Source organism: Motacilla alba, chromosome 1 (genome assembly GCF_015832195.1).
Source record: "Motacilla alba alba isolate MOTALB_02 chromosome 1, Motacilla_alba_V1.0_pri, whole genome shotgun sequence".
Classification (NCBI taxonomy): Eukaryota; Metazoa; Chordata; class Aves; order Passeriformes; family Motacillidae; genus Motacilla; species Motacilla alba.
Window position 1 is genome coordinate 19,197,524 of NC_052016.1, and position 24,005 is coordinate 19,221,528.

Genomic DNA, 24,005 nt, shown 5'->3' on the forward strand with positions numbered 1-24,005 from the left:
CAGGGTACAGCCTTTATTGTACCAAATGTATTGACAACTCTTGAAAATTTATCCCAAGACCTGCAATTTCTGGAAATATTTGCAGAGACCAGCTGCCAGACCATAAACTTTCAAAAGAACGTTAGCTTTTGTTTAAGGAAAAAGGGGAAGGTAAAAAACAAAAACCAAAAAACCCCACTAAACAAACAAACAAAAAAACCCCAAAGTTGAAGTCTCCATATCCTCAATATCTAGAGTGTAAATGCAAAAATACAGTATATATTAGTCCATTTCATACTTTTAAAAGCCCTGTGGCACTGCTCTGAGGCTTGAGCTGCGATTTCCAACTGTCTGGAGCTGCCAGTGCTGTGCCTGTGATAATTTCTCATGTGGAGACTTCATTCTCCACCACACAGCTCTGGCCACTTCTGAGTTGCAGTGCACAAAGTGGATTTGGCAGACAGCAAGATCTGTCTGTGTGCGTCAATCACGCTTACTAAAATGTCTCTCCTTATTCATTACATCCAAATGCTTTGTGAGTAAACTAAGAGTGAATCACAGAGCAGAGGATGTTCTAGTGGTTGGAGGGCACAGTTTGGCTAGAAAAATGGAGTAGGAACACCTAATTCCCACAGTATTTTCCCCTCCTTGCCTAAATGCTGAAGTACTGGGAAGCATAATCTTCAGCAGTATTCCTGCACATTTGCTTTTTAGTATTGTACCAGTGCTATCTCCCCTTTCATTTCCTTCCATGGCAGCTATATGCAATTGCTCACCTGGGCAATTGGAAAATTTGAAAACACAAAGTAAGTGTAAAACCAGAATTTTTCCTCTAAATTCAATGATGATTAAATAATAAAATAAAAAAATCAAAATAAAACATTATAACATCAAAAATTAAACATCATAAACACAGTCTTTACATTATTTTTCTTCTACTGTATTCCTAAAATTTTGCACCCTTTTCTTCTTTCTTATATTCTAGCAGATGGCATCTCTGGGTGTATGTGCAGAGACACAGGACTCTGGCAGTAACCTGTGTTCAGTCACATTTGTTGTCATGAAAATTCTCATTAGGCCTAATTTCATCCAATAAGAAAACTGGAACCTACCTTAAATTACATGAGATTTCTCAAGTAAATTTCAGCTGGCACAAAGTACACTGCCATTCCCACGGCTTCTCGCTGAGTTTTCAGCTCATGAGTTTTCTGGGTCTCAGGCATTTCTAAAATGCCTAACTTTACTCTAGCAGGCCTCATCTCCCCACTCAAAGCAGGAATAATAACAGCAATTCTTCATTGCCCCATCATTACCTTAATGTGCTTAGCTTATGCCCAGCTTAATACTTCATTAGGAATGGAAGGCACACCTAACCTATGGGAGCAGACAAGGAAAAAAAAAATCTAAAATGCTTTGAATAAATTTGTAGAAAATGTACTTTGAGTTTTTTGAAGCCTAATTGTGCTGTGCTTCTAAGAGACTTTGAGGGCTTTTCCCACGGATCCTCTGAAGACTTGATCACTAAAAAGAAGATAAATTAGATTACAGCATAAAGTGAAGTCTGCATTTGGTGCTTTGGGACTGCTTGTTATACGGTGCCAGAGGTTTCCACAAGAGTGAGCAAGCTGTGAATGTAGCATTATCACAGAAAGTAATATAAGCAGACCAGACAGAGTCACTGAGAGACAGCAAAGCTGATTTTGGGTCTTCTTCTCAATTTCTTAACATGGTTTTTTCCAATGAAAGATAACCATTACCCCAGCTTTGACTGCTAGTGCCCTAGAAGCACCAGAAACCACTCCCTTGCACTCTGTTTTAATCCATTGGCTTGCTCTCACCACCACCTCCTGAAATGACAGCTACAAGCACTCCAAGGCCGAGGAATAGAAAGAGGAAAAATCAAGTTTCAGTATGAAGGAGTGTTGTAGGCCTGAGTTTCAGTGGTGGACTGAGTTGAGGGTTAGGCTTTTTTTTTCCCTTTTCTCAGGGAATTTTCTTCCCCTTTGTTATCAGGGAGATGGTGAATGGACAATGATCTAGAAACTGGATGTGGCTGAGTGCGTTACTTTCGGAATGGTTCTGGGGGAGGGGGAAAGCAGGGTGTTTTTGGCAGTTTCTTGGCACGGTGGTGAGCAGTTTTTGCATGGATGAGACCGTGGTGGTTATTCACCTTGGACCTCTCCTGCGCAGCGGTTTTCAACATGGCCACGGGGCTCTGCCTGCCACCGGCTTGTGAGCCTGTTGCAAGAGCGGAAGAGAGTCCCAGCTGCTCCATCATCTGAGATTTCGTCAGCTGCCCCTGCTGGGAAACCATCCCAGCCCATGTGGGTGCCTGGGGAAGTTGTCCCCTGCCCCACTGCAGCTGCAGTGTGGAAAGCTGCCTGGTACCAGTGCAGCATCCCCACCGGACTGCTTCTCTGAGATGACGGAGATGATCCATCAAGGACTATCCCAGTGGAGGAGAAGGAAGATGATGATGATGACACTGAGAATAGGTATGTGTGAGGAACCAATTTAATCTTTATTTATGCCTCAACATTGTCTGGGTTTTATGTTATAAATCCATTTTCTGACATGGGGTGAAAATTCCTATTACTGTACAGGTGCTGGAGACAGCTCAGCCATGTGAGGGGGTGGAGACCACTTGTCACCGTCATATTTTCTGAAAAATCTCTTTGCTCAGGATTCTTCTCCTGGGAAGCTGAGAAGCCTCAGAGGAAAAGGAAAACAATATTATCTCATTTGCTTCTCCTGTGTTTTGCTGCTTTGGAATGTGTTTGGAGATTGTTTATCCAACAGGTGGTTGTTTCATTGGTTTCTGGTGTGAGTGTTTTGACTTACTGGGCAATCACGGCCAAGCTGTGTTGGGACTCTGGAAGGAGTCATGAGTTTTCATTAGTATCTTTTTAGCTTTCTTTAAGTATCGTTTCTGTATTCTTTAGTATAGTTTACTATAGTATTCTTTAATATATTCTAGTATCATAGAATAATAAATTAGCCTTCTAAGAACATGGAGTCAGATTCATCATTTCCTTCCTGCCACAGGGAAGGCCGCTAATACAAGAACCACTGACATTAGGGTCTCTAAGGGGACAGCCCATTTAGAAAATGGAGGGGAGCTCTGTCTCTGGGGTGACTTCTCCTGGCAGCCCATCAGGGGAGAGAAAATTTCCACCATTGGGCTGCAAGTGACTCCCCTTAGAGGCAAGGAAACTCCTGTTGCCCATGAAAAGTTTCCCATAAAAGCAGTTAACTGTGGCACAAGTGGGTTCCCGCCGTTTGGCTAACACACCTTGCAAAGCAGGTGTATAGATGCGCTGCAGCACTGTCCTGCTGGTGTTTCTGTTGGAAGTGTAGGGTTCCTGACAAGGAACTTTCAGGCAGGTAAAAAGCTGCTTCTGACAATTGTGAATTTCAGCGAGTTCTATGAACAGAAGGTGACAATTTGCATCTGTGCAATATGCAGTGCTGCAATATTTTCAGAACTAATGTGGTTACTACTATTACTTAATATGCTTTTTTAACCTTTTTAAATACAGAGAAAGCACCAAGTGTGGGGAAGAACATATTAGATATTTTCATCTGTTAATTCAACTGACTTCTAATCCACTTAAACGTACCTGAAGTCATTAATGTGAATTAAGGCCTTGATTCTACAAGCAGAGTGCAAAGGCTCCACTGGTATCAAAGAGACTAATTATACATAGATATTTTTAAGTTTTTGCATGGATATTTTCAGAATGGTGGCTCATATGTACTGCTTCAGTCTCAAACGCAATAAAAAAAGAATCTCTGTAAGATACAGTTAGTTAAGACATGTCATATTTTACCAGTACCACTGTAGTTATCAAAATCAGCCTGGTTAGAAATGTAAAAACTTCATTTCCTAATGAGTAAATGCACAACATGAAGTATTGCTCAGCTCTGAGCCACGGCTCCTTTTTGGAAGTTATTGTAGCTAGACTGAAGAGTTGTTCAATAATTTTTAATACAGTACTTCAGAAACTGATATTTTTTCTTTTTGGACATATAGCATGTGTGGGACCAGCTGCTGATGGAGGATTTTTCTGCTTCTGAGCCTTACTAGTTTAGAATATGGAATCTTTGCTTTATTTCCTTTATGTAATCTTTTTGGTTCTTATCCTTTATGGACCTCAGTTTGCCATCAAAATGCTGCTGCTGATTTAGTTCTTGTGTGTTTTCAGTCATCAAATTTAATCCAGTAATTCAACTCCTAAAGAAAGATACTTTTTAGGGACGTGACAGTACATGGTCATAAACAGGTAAACTTTGGTAATAACAAAATTGAAACCTCTTCTCTGTATGGTAGTGTGACATTGCAATAAAGCCCTTTATTGTTGTTGTCTTGTTATATATACATATATGTGTGTATATAAAAGATATATATATATATGTAGAACACACATACATACATACACACACACATATATATATAGTCTAGTAAAGAAGTGTTATTCTTTTTCCATATCTTTGCCTGGAAGCCCTGTCATTTCAAAGTTATAACCACTTGGAGAGAGGGGGTCATCTTTCCATCCAGGAAGGTTCCCACCTTCCTTGGCAGACATTTATGTTTCAAACCAGGACAACTGACTCATGGGGACACCTTGTGCCTCTCATGATTTCTATAGCAGTCCACTTTCTCCTCAAAAACAGGACAGGCTGTTGCCATGAGCATCTTCACTTTAATTTTTGCAGATTCTTTAGGTATCTGATCTTTAGTATGCAAGAGTGAAAAAAAATTTTTATCCCAGTAAACCCATAAACTCAGGAAAAATACATAAAGCACACAAAACTTCACATGTACTATTGTATTTCTTGATACTATGTGGTGCTTTACATCACTCAATTTGCAAAAAATTGTACATTGGTACCAGTTAGTTTATTAGCAATGCAGAACCCCTAAGTAACATGTATCACCTTTTTATTTGGATTGCCCTTTTGACCACACTAAACACTGTCTTTCCTTGATACTGGCAGCCTATAATTATATCTATACACAAGTCATTTTTGGTCAGTCATGTATTGGTCTTTCTTGGTTAAGACAGCTCTAGGTCAATTGCTCAAGTAAAGTGCAGAAAATATTGAATGGCTTGAACATGTTTCCATACTTTCTGCTGGGAGGACTTGTTTTCTGGGGTGCCCCATCTGTATTTCACATGCTTCTAAAGCAGAGCTGAATTATTCTCAACTATTATAGGTAGAAGTGGGAGCAATATGGAAGATTCTCCCATGCCAGCTCTTACACTTTTATTTGAAGCCGCTGCTGAGAGGACCTATAAAGGTTATGGTTACAGGAAAATTTCCTCTGGTTTTTAACAAGTAGAATGATGAGCTTTGCGCATTGTAGACAGTCAAATCTGTTTGGGCTGAATCATCAGATCACTGGCAATCATGCTGACCAGCTTCATGCTCACTCTTTCGTCTTGCTAGTCTGACAGTTCATAAACATCTATCTATCCTATTTTTAATACTAAGGGGAAAGAAATGCTTTTTTACTTTTGGTTCTTTTTTTTTTCATTAAATTGCATTCCAGTCTTCATATACAACAGGGCTCTGACATAGTACAGTAGTATTATTAACAAATAATGCAGTTTGACCAAGATGAAGTACAAAAGTACCAAGATGAAATGAGAAAAAAATTCATGTATCAGGCAATTCTGACAGATTATTAGCTCATAATGTACATCAACTGCTTGCAATATGTAAAGAAAATGAGTGCCTTATGCATAGGTTTCTGAAGACACATCATCTATTGTTCAATTCCTCAAATATATTATAAAGAAACCCAAATCACAATGTTTTGAGATCACTTGCTGGCAAAGGAAGCAACCCCAAAGTTCAGTCTCTGGCAACAAAGAAGGAAATGTGTCCTGTCCCATCCATCCATTAATCCATCCATCCATCCCCATGCTTCCCCCTCCCTGTCCCCACCAGCTGATGAAAACCAAACTTCTGTAGCAGGCAAAGTTAATTTAATTAACTTATTTTCTGTCCTCTTCCTTTTCCCCTTAGTTACAGAGATGCACAAAACTTCTACAGTATGAGTGCTCTGGGCAAAATATAAATGCTTTGTAATAAAAAAAGAAATGCATAGGTAAGGAATCTGGGCTGGAAAAGTGTCACTTGCAAAATGTTATGAGTCTTAAAGCTCATGAGATACAAACTAGAGGAGGTGAGGGTTTACAAAAGAGGTAATCTCAGACAATCCTTTATGCAGGCAGTGTACAGGGGGGAATTTAATCAGTTCAGAGGTGGCTCATTATTTTTATATAAATAACTCGTTTCCATTTCCAGCTAGCTGAGTGCTCCTGCTGCTGGGCACTGAAGGAAGCTCAGCAAGGGCACAAATATTGAGAACTGTGGTAAGGTAACTTCAAATGATTTAATGTCTGTACTGTAAGAGAAGTTAATTTATCATGTGAGAATGAATTCAGAAAAGAACTTCTTATTTCTGCTAATAAAATATCTTCTTGCTAGAAACCAAGTTTCAGTTTTTCATACAGGTAGCAATTTTTATTAATCTCTACCATTTGACTGACACATATTTCAATTTTTAGATGATTTTTCTGCAGTGCTGGAACAGTATATTAGCTGAAAAATACACTCTGGAATGTGAGTGTAAAGTATGCATCCATTATGCAGCAGCATCAAGGCAGAATTAGACTGCACTTTGAGACAAGATATAGTATCTGTCGCTCCTGTGAATGAGCCTTGATTAAATTAAATTCCCTACAGGGACAAAGGTTCAAAAGTTCCTGGTTTAATAAAACATATGGCAGAAAATGTGGGAAATAGTCAAGTATGTGAAGCATTAGCACTGTAAATGGTTCTGTTTCCCAAGTACGTGCATTTCCTCTGTACACAGCTACAAATACTTTGTTCTTAAATAACTCAGTGTTTGCACTACTCACAGAATATGTGTGAAATATCCCTCAGTGGGCAGAGGTACAGCTTTGTGTACACTTTGAATGAGGAACAGAAATTTCAAGATTCCACTGCAAACTGGAAATTCTGGGGTCTTTTATTTAACTGAAATATATTTTAAAATATAAAAGCCATATATTATTTATTTTGCTATTCAGTTCAACATAATTCTAGCCACACTTTCAGCCTTCAGAGAGCCCTTTTATCTTCTCTGAAATCTTCCATAGATAATGCCTCAAAGGAAAGCTGAACTACTTGTAGCTTGGGAAGATAATGGGAGGTAATTATCAGAGTTCAGGGTATGGCTTTCACATAAACATTTGATAGTGTTGAGCAAATATAAAACCTTTACATAAACCAAATTTTATAAATTATATTAATATGTAAACCAAAATACAAAATCATTCCAGGTCCTGTAATGGAGGATGACCTGCTCAGAGACAGCACTGATGATCCTCATACTACAATAGTTGGATGCATAAATGGAAGGAGATGACAGAGGTTTGGGGATTTAACCATCTTAACTGAAACTGTGGCCAACTGTAGTGCATGTTGTTGAACTTTTCCTGATTTTCCCATATTAAGGGTTCAAATTGTTTGGTAATGTCTTCTAGGAAAAAAACCTAAATGTTTTGATAAAAGAAACAGCTCTTCAAACTATTAATAATTTTCATGGACTGCTTTTCAAACTTGTTCACATATCTGAATTTTAAGTCAAGTGGTTCAAGGAAAAAATAAATTTATTTCTCATTCCTGCCAAAAGACAAAAATCCTACCCAGAACAACAACCACTACATAGAAACAAAATCCTTTCAAATGCTTGTAATGAGACACAACACCATCAAACACAAGAACCACGTGGATAATTTTATACACCTTTTTGACATGCATTTCCACAATCTTTTTTCCTTTCAATGAGTATAGGACTGCACCTTCAGAGGGATGGATAAAACCAGCAGATTCATCTTCCACAGGAGAGCATAACTGATCACCACATTCACTGTGAATTCTGTCTGGACACTGCCAGCACTAACAGTTCTTAAGTGTTGTAACCAGCTTCCCTGGAACCACCCTCCCTTCCCCCCAGATCTCGTCTGTCCCTGTTCTCTAACAGGGCTTCCCAGGTGGATCCCAGGTTCATGTAATCACCTTGTCTCCAATCCTGTCTCATTCCTGCTGTCCCTGGATGGCCCTGCCCCTGGTTCATGCCCTGTCCTGTGTCTGGGCTCCTAACAGATGCTGTCACAAGCTCCTGGCTCTGTTCACCCCCGCTGGTGAGGGCATTGCGTGTCCTGGAGTTACCCCTGGCCCCTGGCTCATCCTCCCTTGGGACCACCCTCCCTGTCACTGTTCCCTGACAAACAGGACAAAAATTTACTGAACTTACAGCAAGGTAAGTTCTGGATAACCACTAAGAATATTTCCCAACTATGCCTTTTTTTTAAAGTCCCTTCCAGTCCTAATTTACTGGAACCTGTGAGGTGCTTGCAACAGCCACAACTGAATCTAAATTCATTGGTTATAAAGCTAAGGAATTTCAGGTTTTGTTTTTTGTTTTTTTCCCTTCCTGAGCGACTCCAGGGTGTATTTGCATAGTTCTTCACAATTATAGCTGACACCTCCTCTTCAAAACTCTGTGGAATTGCTGCTCTGCAGCAGACCTGTAACTGATATTATAACAAAATTTCAGTTAGCTGTCAGCTTTGGCTGACAGTGGTGGTCCCACTAACCCACCAGCTCCTCTTTAGCTTTTCTCACAGAATACAAGTGGATCTGCAGACAACCTGCTCTTGATGCCTGTAAGCGCATCTTGAGACTTTTCTATCTGTCACTAAGGTATATTTTGGCCATCTTCAGAAAAAAAAAGTAGACTAGATAAGCCCATATGGGATTCTTATAATATCTTTAACATTCCAGAGTAACAGATTTTGCTATTTTGCAAAATACCACTGCAAGCTTTCTTGAACAATGCATTTTGTATGAGGCATGAATAAATTTCCTTGGTACTGAGATACCCAGCTGGGGTGTCTTAGGCCACAGCTTGTGTGACACAGCACCATGGCATCAACATGACGGCTGCCTCCGGACAAACATGTTAAATTAAAATAATCATGAGCACAAACTGGAAAATAAATGAGCTAGCTTTGTATTTGCAATGGAAATAAATCAGGGCACACGAGAGCTTTCACTTTGATGTTCTCCCAGATTTGTATAATAGCTGTTTTGGTGTTTGCCTGAGATGTGCCTCCATATTTTTTCAGCCCTGTATGAGGAAGGTGAATACAAATGTAGGAGCTGACTCTCTCTTCTCCTTCACTTAAGTGTTCCACTGTGCATCAACCCAAGGAAAACAACCCAAAAGATATATTACTTCAATTAAAGACGTCACGTACAGGCAATATGATGAAGTAGGAGATAAGCACTATGTGGACGGTCAGAGGAACTATTCTGGTTACAGCTGAACTGAATCAATATTTTACTGCCACCACCCACACACAAACACCCCCTCACCTCCCCACAGCTGCTTGTTTTCACCTTTGACTGCTGCCTCGGCCAGAGATCCCTGCCATTGGGTTTGGGTTTCATTTGCTTGTTCCACTTTGAACAGGTTGAGGTATGCAGGCTCTAAATCAGTTCTGAGAAATGACCCAACTGAAAAAGAAGAAGAATGCTCTTTATAAGAAAAGGGTTGTTTCAAGCCAACTCAATCTGTTGGCAATAGATCAACCAGACAAATACTTAAATGAATAGTATTGAGACATGAAATCTCTGTTGGCCTTGAAGTGTGGAAGGAGGAAGGGGTAAGGGAGATAAAAGATCTCCCTGAATCTTCCACCTGCAGCACAGCTCGTATCCCCATTCTGTAAGGTAAAAAAAGCATACCTAAAAGACAGAAATAAGAAGGAGATTCCCTTTGTGGCACCCTCATTAGCTGTCTTATTCTCAAATGACTGAAAGCACTGATTAAATCAGTTTTAAGACACCATAAAAGAAGTCAGCTCTACTAGTGGCTCAGCTTTATCAGTGGGGTTTTTTTCTGCAACCAAGAAGTTGAATCCAAGTGCTGCTAAATTAAGATTTTAAAGAAGTTGCTTTAGATTATGTTTTATTATCAGGAATTTGGTATCTGCCGGTTTAGCCTCTCCTTTGTGAAATGACATGCTTTTAAAACTGTCAAGAAAAACATTTGTCATTTTAAAAAAATCTCTAAGAACTAACCCATCTGTAATTATTAGAGTTCTATGCTCTTCATCTTACTGCCTGCCTTCTATGTCTTCTGTGATGAAGTTTTCTCTAGCATTCATAAATAATTGACACTGTTGATGATTTTTCTTAAAGTATGACATCTATCAAAGACCTTAAGAGAATGGCAAAGATAAAATAGCATAGTATAGTTTCTTACCTGGAGGAGAAATAAAAAATTCCAATTTCATGCATGCCAGCTAGGATAGATTTTTCATTACTATTATTATTACTATCTTCCTCCTTTGTCTGTCTTCCTTTCTGTTTTTGTTTGGTTGGTTTTGGGTTGTTAGGGTTTTTTAACAGTTTGATCATTCCTGTTAACAAGCAAGGCAACACTTGAATCCTCCTGCGCATTTGGGGTTCTGGCTTTTGTAGAAATATAAAGTAAATTATTCTCAGAAAGAATTCTTCTCAGTAAAAATTTCTTTGTGAAAAAAGTTGTTAAACACTGGAACAGATTGCCCAAAAGTGGAGTCACCATCCTTGCAGGTGTTCAAGAAATTACTGGATGCAGCACTCCATTATCTACTTTTCCAACTGGAGATCTATCAAAGGCTGGACTAAATGATCTTGGAAGTCTTTTCCAACGTAAATGATTCTGTGATCCTGCCTAGAAGGGCTTCCTGCTAAATGTTTTGCCACTAAACTGAAAGGAAGAAGAGGCTGATTTTCCTGTCAAAGAAGAAAATTCACTCTTGTAAGTTATGACTTTGGTCTTCAAAAAAATGTGCCTGTTTTCCTAAGGTGATGCTTCCTTATCAGTGGTCTGAGACCCACAAACCCACAGGGTCACTTTCCGTGCATCATGTGAATACCCAAATACTGCCCACTAACTTGGGTATGAGTGGTTTTTTTTTCAGAACAATGTAGAAATATTTCTAGCTTGACCTTTGAAGACAGCCTAGGTATTATGTGGTATTGCTTTTCTTCTCTACTGTTTATATTGAACCAGATCCTTTTCATGACTGACCCTGTGTCTGAAAGTGAAGGGCTGACCTGTGTTAGTCCCAGCAAGAGTTACACTGGCTGCCAAGTTTAATCACACAGGTCCGGGCACTGCACACTAAAAAAGGAGAACAAAAGTTACAAGACTCATACGCTCCACGAGCTCACTGCAGTCTTAGCTTAGCTATGAAAATTTAGTCTAGTCATCAAAATAATATGCAACTTCTTGAGAACATCACTGGCTTGGTTGGTAAAATAAATGGTCAAAAATGGTCTTCTGCAAGGTGTTTATCTCAGATTTACACTGTGGTTTAACTTGCAAAAATTAAAAAAAAATAGCACTGTCAGACTGAGCGTAGTCTCTGGTAGTTGCTAACACCTCAAGGGAGAAAAGAATTAAGAAGCAATTCAAGAAGATTGGGCACACCCGCAAGATGTCTGTAATACTTAAGTCAGGAATAAAAAACCTGAAATTAGGTGGAGGGCAGTATTTGCAGGTCTGTGTCTGAAAAAGGACATAGACTTTGTATGCTAAGACTGTAAGTAAGGTTTTAGAACTAAGGACCCTCTTCTGGAATTAAACAGGTTTAGCATTAGGAAGGCAATATTTCTTTCTGACTAGAAAGTGCTATATTGACAGACAGTAGAATTGTCCCAAGACAAGGCAGTCCCACTCCACTGTATTAAGAAGGAGATATTACTCAGGAGGATATGGGAGGGTTTTATTTAGTGGTTTGTTTTGTTTTCTCAGCACCAATGGTGAGATCACTGTTGAATGCTGTGTCCAATTCTGAGATTAGCACCTCTGGAAAATACTGAAAAATGTGGAATGGCCTCAGAGAAGAGCTCTGAGAATGACTGAATCTGGAAAGGTCCAAGAAAGAAAGAAAGATAAAGAAAGAAAAACTGTATGTATCAGTAAGTATATAGTAGACTACCAAAGCTGCATACAGATAAATGAAACCAAAGGTTTGTTTTGTCTTAAAAAAAACCAAACCAAAAAAACCCAAAAAACAACAAAACCCAAACAAACCAAAACAACAAAACCAGCTTACTCAGGATTTCCCATACCAAGCAAAAGTTCAGTTGTTTTCAGTCGCTGATGTTACCTCCAATGGGATCCGAGGTTTTGTGAGGAAAGAGCTGGGGTGAGACCCAGATGATCAAAGGCCAGGGCTGCCCAGCAGGGCAGGTGAGAAGCGCAGGGCAGCACCTGCCGGTCACTGCCCGGGCACGGCAGGACACACAGGACCTGCCTGGCGCTGGGCCATCCTGAACGAAGGACGGCCACTCCGACACGTGTGGGGACACACCTGGGCACGGGGGTAGTAGATGACTGCTCCAACCAACAGAAAAGGCTTCAGCTCTTTGTTGCCTTTTCCTCCGCCTTATTTGCCCACGGCTTGTGTCCAGGTGCTGAGCTGGGATGAAGCAGTAGCATGGGAGGGCTTTGCCATGGCAGCCCCGTGACAGAGCACAAGGGTGAACCAGGGCTCTCTTGCGTTCAGGGCGCTGTCACCCGTAACAAGCTGATCAGTGATCGTGTTCACCCTTACGGCCTACAAGGCTGGCTGTAAATCCGCGAGCCTAACCTGACTTATGAAAGCCTTAAATCCGTAGTATGCAAGTATTTCCTTCACCTCGGCAACAGGTGGATTGCCTTAACTACACTAACTGCATTAACTACAAACATAGCTGCCTCTCAGGCGTCTCAGTAATCCCCTGGAAAACACTGCAGTGGGCGAGGCAGGGTGCGCTCCCTGGAAATTACCAACCACGTGCTCGGCGGAATCAGCCGCGATCCCAAATTGTGCTGGCCCGACCGGGAGCGTGAGGGCACCGCCGCACCCCGCCACTGGCTCAGAGCTCACCCAAAACCGGTGCAACGCGGCTGGCCTGGATTGCCTCCGGGGTGTGCTTTCCCAAACGCGGCTCCTTCCCACGGCCGGCGGCAGCTCTACCACCAGGTGGCGGCGCGGGCCGGGGCTGTGGGGCCGGGACCGCCCTTCTCCGGCCGCCCTTCTCCCGCCGTGACCGCCCTGCTCCGGCCGCCCTTTTCCTGCCGGGAGAGCCTTTTTTTTCAGGTGGCGGTTGTGCCGCGGCCGCGCTCTCCCTCAGCGCGCAGCCGCTCCCGGGAGGGGGAGCCGGGCCTGGCTCGCTGCGAGCCCCGCGCGGAGCTCGGAGCGAGAGCGCTGTGTGGGCTCGGGAGCTGAGAGGAGTGTGCGTTTCGGAAAACAGAATCACAGGGTAGTTCGGGCTGCAAAGGGCCTCTGAGATCACCCGCTCCAAACGCCCTGCCAAGGCAGGGTCACCTGGAGCGGGTGATGCAGGAACGTGTCCAGGTGGGTTTGGAGTGTCTCCAGAGAAAGAGACTCTGCACCTGTCTGGGCAGCTGCTCCAGTGCTCTGCCACCCTTAGTGCAAAATTCTTCCTCATGTTGAGATGGTTCTTGTGTTTTAGTTTATAGCCACTGCTCCTTGTCCTGTTGCTGGATACCACTGAAAAAAACCTGTCTCAAATCTCTTGGTACCTCTTGGATATATTTGTATGTACCGATGAGCTCCCCTCTCAGCCTTCTGCAGACTGAGCAGGCCCAGCTGCTACAGTCTTTCCTCATAACAGAGTTGCTCCAAACTCATCATCAGCTTTAGTCAGGTGATTACTGACCTATAATTATTTTTTTTAACTAATTAGAGTATTGAAGATGTCAGATTTGTGAGGCAATAACACTCTTTTTACTATGGTGCCATTAGAATACTGCCTTGGGGAGATGCAAATACAGAGAGCTAGCTTGTGTAAATTCCTCATGGTAGTGTATTTAGCTGGAGTAGTTCCTTTAAACAAATCTCTTCAGGCTAAAGTTTTAAATTAAGATAATGAGCAGTCCTGCTGAAGTTGGACAAATAGAGAACTCACTGAATCAGGACTAGCCTCCTATGTTCAGCTTCTTTAGAACATTTTCTCTTTGGAATGTGGGTGGAAAACAGGTGGAAAGCCTGTTTGACCTTCTTTGAGTTTTCCCAGTGTGCCTGTACCCATAGCACGACTGGTCAGCCTGCCAAAATGTGTGAGAAAAATAGTAAAGATGCTGCCACAAGAAATGGTTCTGCCTCAACATGACCTTAGATATTTGTTGGCTTTAGCAAAGTTCCACTCAATAAAAATGAAGGTCTGAAAGAGATAGAGGTATTAATAATTTATTGTAAATCTGTTATTGATGCCAAGAAAAGCAAGCTCTCTAAAAACGAATGCAAGCCGTGGTGTTTGTCTGAAGGATTCTATTGCTCAAGCTGAGACAGCAACAAAGCACTTTGAAGATTAATTATGGACCACATGATGGCAGCAACAGGTGAGATGTGGTAATCATGTCATCACCAGAGATGCTTTAGAGACTTACATTTCCAAAGATCTATATTTAAAAGATGAAGGGAGATACTTAAAAAGCTAGAAAGTGGTGAGAGAGAAAGCATGAAGAAAAACTCACCTAGTGAGCAGTTAGAAGTGACTCTTGAGTCAGTGAAATACCATTCTGCTTGTCTAGCATGGGGCATTTCATTTTAGCATATAAGGGAATTCAGGTGTCAGAATGAGTTTTCAAAATAGATTGAACAACTAAACTTCATACTTTCAGTTGTTAAGGAGAATATATGTTGATTTACAGTGACTATTAAAAATTACAAATTATTTTGATGGCTTATATATGGTTCTAGCCCTTTATTGCTGACCAAAAATCTGAATTTTAAGATAATTTTAAAGTCAGTTTCCTATGATGGAGGAAGTCTTGACAAACATTAGATGGAGCCTGACTAATTAAGAAACTGCTTTCAAGCTCTGCTAGAAGATCAGGGATTGTTATTGATTTGGATCTTAATAAGAAATCTTTGATGGTGCAAAGAGTTCCTTTAGTTATTAAAATATGACCTGAATATTGCAACCTGTTACAGGTATGTTGATATGGAAGTGGCACAGAGAGGAAAAAAAAAATCACACTTTTCTATTTTTTAGTTGTTTCCAGTTCATACCTGCAAATCAAAGTCTCTGCAAATCAAATTAAGGGACTCTAACATTCTTATTAAATTACTGGTCAGGAGCTGAGGAACATTATTAAGTGCTTGCATTTGCTGCTTGAAATATGACAAGAGGCAAAGATGTGTAAGACACCAGTAAAGAGCAATTTTATGCCTGGTGCTTTCAAGCTCACCTCTTGAGATGCTATTTACATGTCATCACTAGTCCCTCTTTGTGTTCTTCTTGTCACCTGCAGAAGAGGAGACACAGCACAGGCAGAGGGAATTAAATAATAAAAGGGGTGAGATTCAAATGTAGGAAGAGGCAGAGTAATAATGACATTTTATAAAATGCTCTTTATCTTGAGTACTTCTTAAAGCTGAAGTGAATGGTAACTGTAAATGAGATGTTGCTTCCTTCCCTAGCTCAGACATCCCCAAACTGTAGCACAATTAGCTGTCAGTCAGACTGTGCCATAAACCCCTAATCTGTCTCTGAGGCCCTGTGCATGTGTTAGGTACTGAGGGTAGTGTTACTAAGAAGTTACTCATACCTTTCTCTCACATGATGTAATTAATACAGAACAAGTGACTCCAAAACCTAAGAGCGGCCAGAGCAGAGTAATTGTGGATTGTCCCAGATCTCAAAGAATGTGTGAGTGGATGGTGTTAATAGCCTGATTAGGTAGCAGCAAGGGTTTAAACATAGATTATGAGGCATATAGTTTTATTCCTTAAGGGGCAACTAATTTGACAATGAGCACCCTATGTGGGGGGAGATGGCTTTCTAGAGGAGCTGTGGGGCTGGCCAGCTTTTATTTCAAGGAGCACTTAAGTCCTGTTGGATGCTGCAAGTGTTTGTGCCTGATCTGTAGTGCTCTGAGAGCATTTGCATTTACAGGCACCCTGACTCAGCAGGATGATGTCTCCAGCTCTTTTTTTTAGGGCTTCTTTTACAAGGAAAGTTCTACCTTGTTTATACCACTTCTGCATCTGTAGCAAGATTTGTATCAGATGTCACAGGCTCACTCCTTAGAAATCTTGCATAGCAGACATTTATGTTTCAGAGGAATGGCACTTGGAAAAATCAGCTCCAAAAACTTTGTTGACCTTCTGTGAGCTGTGTTAAATGACCTATATTAGAACAGAGAACCAGCAGTCATTGTGTGCTCAGTTTTAGCTGCCCAAGAAAAGGTGCAATCATACGGCTACATAGAAGGAGTCTGAGAAGACTGTTCCTATAAAGTTTTATGTTTCCTAAATTTTTCCTTTCCAGTTATTGATGAGATCAGTTGTGGAAGGTTATAATTGTTTATAACATAATTTCTGCTCAGTAACACTGCCTCAATTCTCTCACTGTCAGAGGTTCCTAAAACACAGTTGTGCCTAATACTATAGAAATAAAAGTGTGTCACAATTTTAGAGGAAGTTCAGCTTTATTTGAGCTGAACAGCTGGAAAAATTTTAGATACTTCATGATTTGCAAAAATGTTTCTGAGTTCTCCTAGAGGTTTCTTTTAAAAAAATCATGTGATAAGCTGCACAATAAACTAAATTATTATAACATCAGGAATCAATCAGAAGTAATTTCAAGATACAAGGAGACTGTATATATGCAATTATCATACAAGATATTTCATAAAAACCTCTTTGTAATTTGCAACTTGAAAGGCTAAATAATCTGATTTTCTTAGAAGTGTATTTCAAATGCCTCTTGATTTGGAGCAACTGATACCTCCTAATTTGAGGGACCTTTTCAAGTCTGGACTAATCCCCATTTCCTTTTTAAAACCAGAGAGAATGTGTAGGAGTTGCCACTGTGAAGATGCATTTCCATCTCAAAAGCGGCTGCTAAGAAATTATTTTGAAATAATAAACTGGAGTAACCAATACTTGAACTAGCTTTAATTTAGCCATTGAAGTAATGGAAGTGGCAATGCAAGAGTTTGATAGGAATAATTGGTTCCCAGCAGGTAAGCTGTGTAAAACTCTGTTCCTTCCTGTCATGGATGGCCTTTAATATTAACTTCTCACACTTGAGCAGCCAGTTTCAGGTTAATTTGGGCATCTCTACAGTGCTGCTTGCTCTAGCTAAGTTCTCTTTGTGTGAAAACTGCTCTAAGTTGCTGGCCTAAAATGGTTTCTGAATCCTCTTTTTTTTCTTCTTCATTCCAAAATAATAGTAATACATGCTCATTCATAAAGCAAGACATATTTTTCTTTTAGAAGCATGGCATTAAATGTCTTTAGTTCAAGTCTATCTTGTATAAAAGTTCAATTCCCATAGATTAAAACCCTGCCTCTTTTTCAGCTGAAAGAAGAGATTCAAATATTTCATCCTTGACATCACCTCTTCAAGCCTCAACACTGAAGATATCTAAAAACAGCAGATGATTTCCTTACTGTACCAGCTGAAGCAGAATGAGTTAATATGATGCCAAGGTAAATACCCTGTTTTAAGACATGTGTTTTATGTCAAATGATCCCTAACATTGTACTCAGATTATAGTCAATTACTGCTATCGAGAGTGTTTACCATACTGCAGCGTGTAGCGGTTTCTTTTCCATGTGCTTAGAAAATAGGTCCAAAGATAGACATTTACATGAAAAATGTCCAGATTTTTATTGCTGTGCCATCTGTGCTGAATAGTTCTCTAGTTTCTGGTTTGCATTAATGGTATCATGAAAACTTAGGACAAATAGGAGGGAAATAATCACAGGTGATTCAAAATTATTTCTGCAATAGCTGAAATCTGTAAATTTGTCAGATGATACGTATTTAAACATTTGTCTCAAGGAAAGTTAACATTTTTGAGCAGTGCTTTGAGTGGAAGGGCAGGCTTCAAATGTGGCTGAGAAGTGAATGGACCAGTCTGAGCTTTATTATTCAGGTAATATGGTACCTATCATATTCCCTCAGAGCCTGCTGATATTAAATTCTTCAAACATAAGTTTCCTTTTTTTCTATGTGAGAGTGAGATAAAAAAACTGTATGTATGTATATTGTGTGTGTGTGTGTAGAACAACTTAGTGGAAAACTTAGGTCAAGAAATGAGATTTTAGTGAGAAATTTTGTTGGTATGGGATGAGATTTAGTCATCCGCTTCTGCAGAAAAAACTTCCAAAGTACAAATCCACTTCTTGGAAAAGTTATTTTCCTTGCTGTGATCATTTCTGTTAGGAGGATGCCATGATGTATTTGTAGCTTTCTTTGAATTCAGGAAAAAAGTTTACATATACAGAATTGCAGTTATTTGTAAAGATCTGAAATATTGTTGCATGGGTTTGGGAATGGATGGCTAGATCTCAGAGTTTTGGTGGCATCATCATCACTTTTAGTTTCAGCAAAGTGGCGATAAAGAGTTGTGTAAGCCTTAATTATACCTATTAATTTAATTTCTCTTTCTCTTTTGTTTCTATTTAAATAAGTAACAAAAGTTAAGTACAGTTTTAGAAAGTCTTGTGAAAGTTTGAAATGTTTGCCGTAGTCTCTGCAATGTTTTTTCTATAGGTGGAGTAGTGGAGAAATTACTTTTTAAAAAAGAATGCTTAAAAAGATCAGTGCTTTGTAACCGAGGGTGGGAGAGAGCCCAGTGCAGGGAGAGAAGATTGTCCCACAGGAACTACCTGATGTTGTTTAGCAACCTGGAAAAGAATCTTGTTTGTTTGTGGGTCTTTTGCACTCAGAGTTTGGAAATTAGATTTCTAGGTGTTAATGATAATGCTAATTACACAAAGAGGGTATGTAACAGGTAGACTCATAGATTTCTATCAAAAAATAGATTTTTTTGATACTATTTTTTGCATAAATTCTGTGGTGTTATGCTGCTGAAAAAGCTCAGAGTATTTGGACCATAGTTTACTGTCTATACGCTGCCTTGAAGAGTGTACAGTGAGCTACAGGTTGGCGGCAGAATGGCTGGAAAGCTGCCTGGCAGAAAAGGACCTGGGGGTGCTGGTCAGCAGCAGCTGAACATGAGCCAGCTGTGCCCAGGTGGCCAAGAGGGCCAATGGCACCTGGCCTGGATCTGCAGTGGTGTGGCAGCAGCACCAGGGCAGTGACTGTCCCCTCTACTGGCACTGCTGAAGCCACACCTCAGATCCTGTGTTCATTCAGTTTTGGGCTCCTCACTACAAAAAGGACATTGAAGTGTTGTATTATAGGTCCTTCTTGTAGGGGAGGTTTAGATCAGGTGTGAGGAAACATTTCTTCACAGAAAGGGTTGTTAAGCATTGGAATAGGCTGCCCAGGGAAGTGTTGGAATCACCATCCCTGGAGGTATTTAAAAAATGTGTAGATGTGGCACTGAGGGACATGGCTTAATGGTGGCCTTGGCAATGCTGGGTTAATGGTTGGGCTTAAAAATCTTAAAGGTCTTTTCCAACCTTAACAATACCATGATTCTATCTGGGGAAGTATTGACCAGATGGAAGTCAAGCTAGAATCTGTAATATCCGTTTTTATCCCTAAGTCAGGTACTTATTTCAGACAGTTCTAGACACCTGGTTTCAACGCTGAAAACTACACTGCTAATCTCACACATTTGCTAATAAAGAGCTCACTGTTCTGGACTAAAAATATTGGAGCTCCTGCAGGAGTCCCTCTCTTGTCACTCTGTAGCAGGATGTAGCTGACTAGATACCATTTCTTGATCACAAGAGAGGTACAACCATCTTAAAAACCTTGAAATAACTCCACAATCAAAAAAACCCCAAGGAGAATGCATTTATAAAAAACATCAAAAGTATTGTATTTGACATATTTTATTCTATGCTAAGCTGTATCTTTAAACAAAAAGGTTGCAAAGGTAAACACTGTCTCAAATTTAACACCATAGTTACAGAGAAACCTATCCACTAATGTTCTCTGCCCTCCCCCTTTCTAATTTTACAAATGCCTTCATTTTGGAAGGGGCGGGGGCAGAAGCAGTAATGAGAAAAGAGAGATGTATCTGCCGTGTCTGACTGCTGGGGAATAAATATATCCCATTGATTTCTCCATATGCTGTGTTTCAGCAAGGTTACTGCCTTTTTCTCTGTGTTGATTAAAAAGTTGTTGTAGAGGCAGTGAAGGCCCAGCCTTGCCGTCGTCCTTGTCTCACAGAGTTTATGCAGAGAGCAAGATCAGAGGGCAGGCTGATCTCACATTTTGTCCTGCTCTGAGTTGTAACAACAACATTACAACTTCAGATCACACAATGTGTGGGACCAGTGAGTGTCACTGCCTGACTTGGCCTGTGAGAAACCTGGAAATATCAGTGTGTCCAGTTCCATTCTTCCTTGTTTGGGCTTTCTCCACAGTCTTCTGTCCCAACCTTGAATGTTGCCATAGTGTTTCAGAAAGCTCCTTCATGTGAAAATGGCCTGGCCTCTCCTAATTACAATAGCTCCTTGTTCTGCTGCCAATAAAATAGCATCATCAGCTCCTTGGATTATACAAAATATTACAGAATAAAGACAACAACAGAAATGCACTGTTATTTTTCCTTCCTTATATCCTGCCTTGTGACAGGAATCCCTCCCTGTGCTAAGTTCATTGGTTAACAATAAACAAAGATGCTTTTAACAGCTGTCTCATCATAGCCTCTGTCCCCTGTGGAGAGTAATACACTAGAGCCATGATAGTATTTAAAGCTGGCTTACCATCATAGTTTAGTTTTTATAGTAAACTTCATTTAGTAAACTTATAACCTCTTCTAAACAGACATGATAACCTTTTCTTGCATCTATGTACAATGGAGCATCTACAAACCAACTATTAAAGAATAGCTTAAATATTTTTTTAAACTGTTTTATTAACACCAGCAGAGATAATTGTTCACTGAAGAGATACAGTGTCACCACAAAACTCCAGAACTGACCAGAAGTTGTAGTTTAACTTGGGGATTTGGGCTTGCTTCTGCCTTTTATTCCTATTAGTAGAAGGTATTGTTTCTCAATGTTTTTGGAAATTATGTAAATGTATTTGGCTGAATATCAAATACTGATTTATTAGAAACCTTTTTATAAAAAACATTGGAAATTTTTCTGCTTTGCCCATGGGAAACTCTTTGAGGGAAGGATAAGGACTTTGCTTTCCCTAGCTGTAGGTCACTAATTTTGGTCAACAAAATTAAGATTTTAATTTCCAAGAATCCCCTTCGTAGTCCACAAAGAGGAAGTGGATCTCACAGGGAATTCTTGATCAGAAGTCTATTTCAGGTATTCTTTGCCACCCTTCAAGGGAGGAAAGAGAGGATTGTCTCAGTCACCCTGCGTAGTGTGGGAGGGGTGGACGTGCCTTGGTGGTCCCAGTTTTTCAGTGCTGGAGGCTGGCTGGGGGCTCTCCTGACAGGCTGCCGTGCACAGATGGAGAGGGAGTTGCCAGTTTCCGCCTGCTATTGTGCCCTGTCTGCCCTGTGTCTGTCTTTCCAGAGCTGCTGCAGAAAGCATGGTGAGTTGGACCATCTTGTGAGCCCAATACCTGAATTGGGGGCCGCCAGTTCACAGCCATGTTTTCTTTGGGGTATCAGTCCATCCTTTCTCTTCTCTTACAGTTTCTCTGTTAACACCTGTCTTTTGTTTTTCAAAAATATTCTACATGAGGTATCTGCCATTTTGGGAAGAGATCTTGCTCACGCTTACAGCAAGCAAATTACATGACATTAAGTTCTGACTAATGCTTTGTTCCAATTGTGTTTGTCAGCTATGGGTGATAACATCTGCATTCAGAAAGCACTGACTCTGCCTTTGCACATGAATAGTGGTCTCGGGAACATGCTCCAGCACTGCATCCCCTCTGCCCTGCTACATGCTGGCCCCACAGCTGTCTCAGGCTGCCCATGTGGAGCCTGGCCACTTGGATCTATGAGAATGGAGCTGCTCAGCTGCTTGAAGTTGTGGGTGCATATTCACCCATATCCAGGATTCAGATATTCAAAACATCACAGTTTTGGATCTACCCAAAACTGGACTTCAGAGGAATCACCAAGAAACTTTGAGATGCACTGACTGATTTAGACAATTCTCTAGGTGGGCACTGACCTCCTGCATCTTTGTGATGAATGTCCTGCAATTTGATATTCTTTTGCACTGCACTGCTCCATCCTCTTAGTTTTTATTAAACTTGTATTCAAACAGGATGCTTTAAGCATCTGGATCTTGAAATTCATTGCCAGATTCTTTAGTAGTCATCGTTCTCATCCGATAAAATTGCTCAGCTCTTCCACAGCAATTCAGACAAATAAAACTTCCTTGATTCTGAAACTTTGGTGGGTGCAGAAGTCAGGAGGATACTGTCTCTTCTGACTGTAATGGCTGTGCTGTTGCTTTTGCTGTCAGCAGTGCTTATTTTTATTAATAGATATTTGTTTTGTTCTCATTTGGACTGGTAGACTAATGTTTAAAGTAGCTGAGAATCAGATTTTACCTAAAGAACATTTCATTTATTGAAGGCTGTTTGAAATTACTGCTTTAATGAATGTATTGCAACTTAGCCAATAACCAATAACCTCATCTTCTTTCTGTGCAATTCCAGTTCTGCATAACAAAGGGAGGGCCATATGTATCCAGGGGAAACTGAATCACTTAAGCAGAAAATAAAGTCTGTCAAAACACTACATAAATGCTGTACATGCATCTTTTTTAATTGATTTGGGTAAGTTGAGACATTTCCAGTGTATTCTGAATGTCTAATCCCTGGATCAAGTAAAAAAATTATTTGCTACTCCTCAAGCTAAAATACAAGTCACAAGTCAAACAATTAATCCTTTAAAAGAACAGTGAATATTTGTAAATTGGTGATGATTTTAGAGCTCCTTGATTCAAGTCATCTCATGAATTTAGTTTATGGATGAAGAAATGCTGTGTCAGGAACTTCACTGCCACCCTCCCCACAGATATGGAACCTAATGTGCCAAAGTCAAGGCAGACATGCAAAGGGTTTGAAGTCGACAGAGCTAAACAGAGATGTGCCTGTATCCATGTGTAGCTCTTGTGGTACATTTGGCTTAGCACATGCAAAAGACCTCCAATATTTCTATCTTGTAATGAGAGTTTTAAAAGCCTCCTCTCATAAAGAAAATACTTGAAGGGAGGTGAAGAAGCTTCTTAGTGATTCATTTCAGTGGGTCACCGCTCTGCAGTGGCTCTCTAAGCTGCTATGGATTTTAACATTTTCTTGAGCACAACTGGGTTTTCTTTTTTCCATGGCATTTTTCATTCAGATATAAATAGTTACTAGAGCAATATTACCAAGAATATCTTTAAAGAAGTAACTGATGAAGCCATTAAAAAAATCCTGAACTAGAGCTTTCCAGAATGACTGCTATCATTTTCATGCCTTTTTTCTGAGTGCTCATGAGTCTGTCTAGGAACTGTAAATTTAGGGAATGAAATAGAAAGGTGTATGATGAGTACAGCAGATGGGATTCATGGATCTTTTTAGAGATTCTTTTTCTTACTGCAGAATTATTTCTGTCAAAATTGAAATGCTTTGAAAAATATGCTAAGTTGATGTAAGTCTGTTCAAAGGAGAACTGATAAAGCATTAAAAGCAAAGACTATTTTGACCATTTTTACAAATTTTTAAAATGTGAAATGTGCTATTTAAAAGAATAAAAGAAATCAAAATTCTAGGAAATGTTTTGCAGCAATGGAACAACAAAATATATTTGGTTTAAATGGGAAAAAATTGAAATTGGGGAAAAAAATTCTGTGAAACAGAAAATCCAGTTCCTGGCCAGGTCTGTCTAGTGATAATTTCCTAAATCTGCAAATACTTTTGATTCATAGAATCATGAGTCATGATTCTGTAAATACTTTTGATTGATGGTTTTAAAGGGAGAGAAGATTCTTAAATGTCAACTCAAAAATGCAAGTGGATTAAGATCTCCTAAGCCACCT

The 24,005-nt window shown here is 40.1% G+C and overlaps 1 long non-coding RNA gene across 1 annotated transcript; it reads right to left on the reverse strand.

Moving 5' to 3' along the window:
* Nucleotides 1-2,531: 2,531 nt before the first annotated feature.
* On the reverse strand, nt 2,532-13,055 carry LOC119702850. The gene is made up of 3 exons (XR_005257467.1): nt 12,987-13,055; nt 9,460-9,576; nt 2,532-2,689 (listed from the first exon to the last, which is right to left on the reverse strand). It is a non-coding gene; the product is annotated as an uncharacterized LOC119702850 (long non-coding RNA).
* Between the last annotated feature and the right edge of the window lie 10,950 nt (nt 13,056-24,005).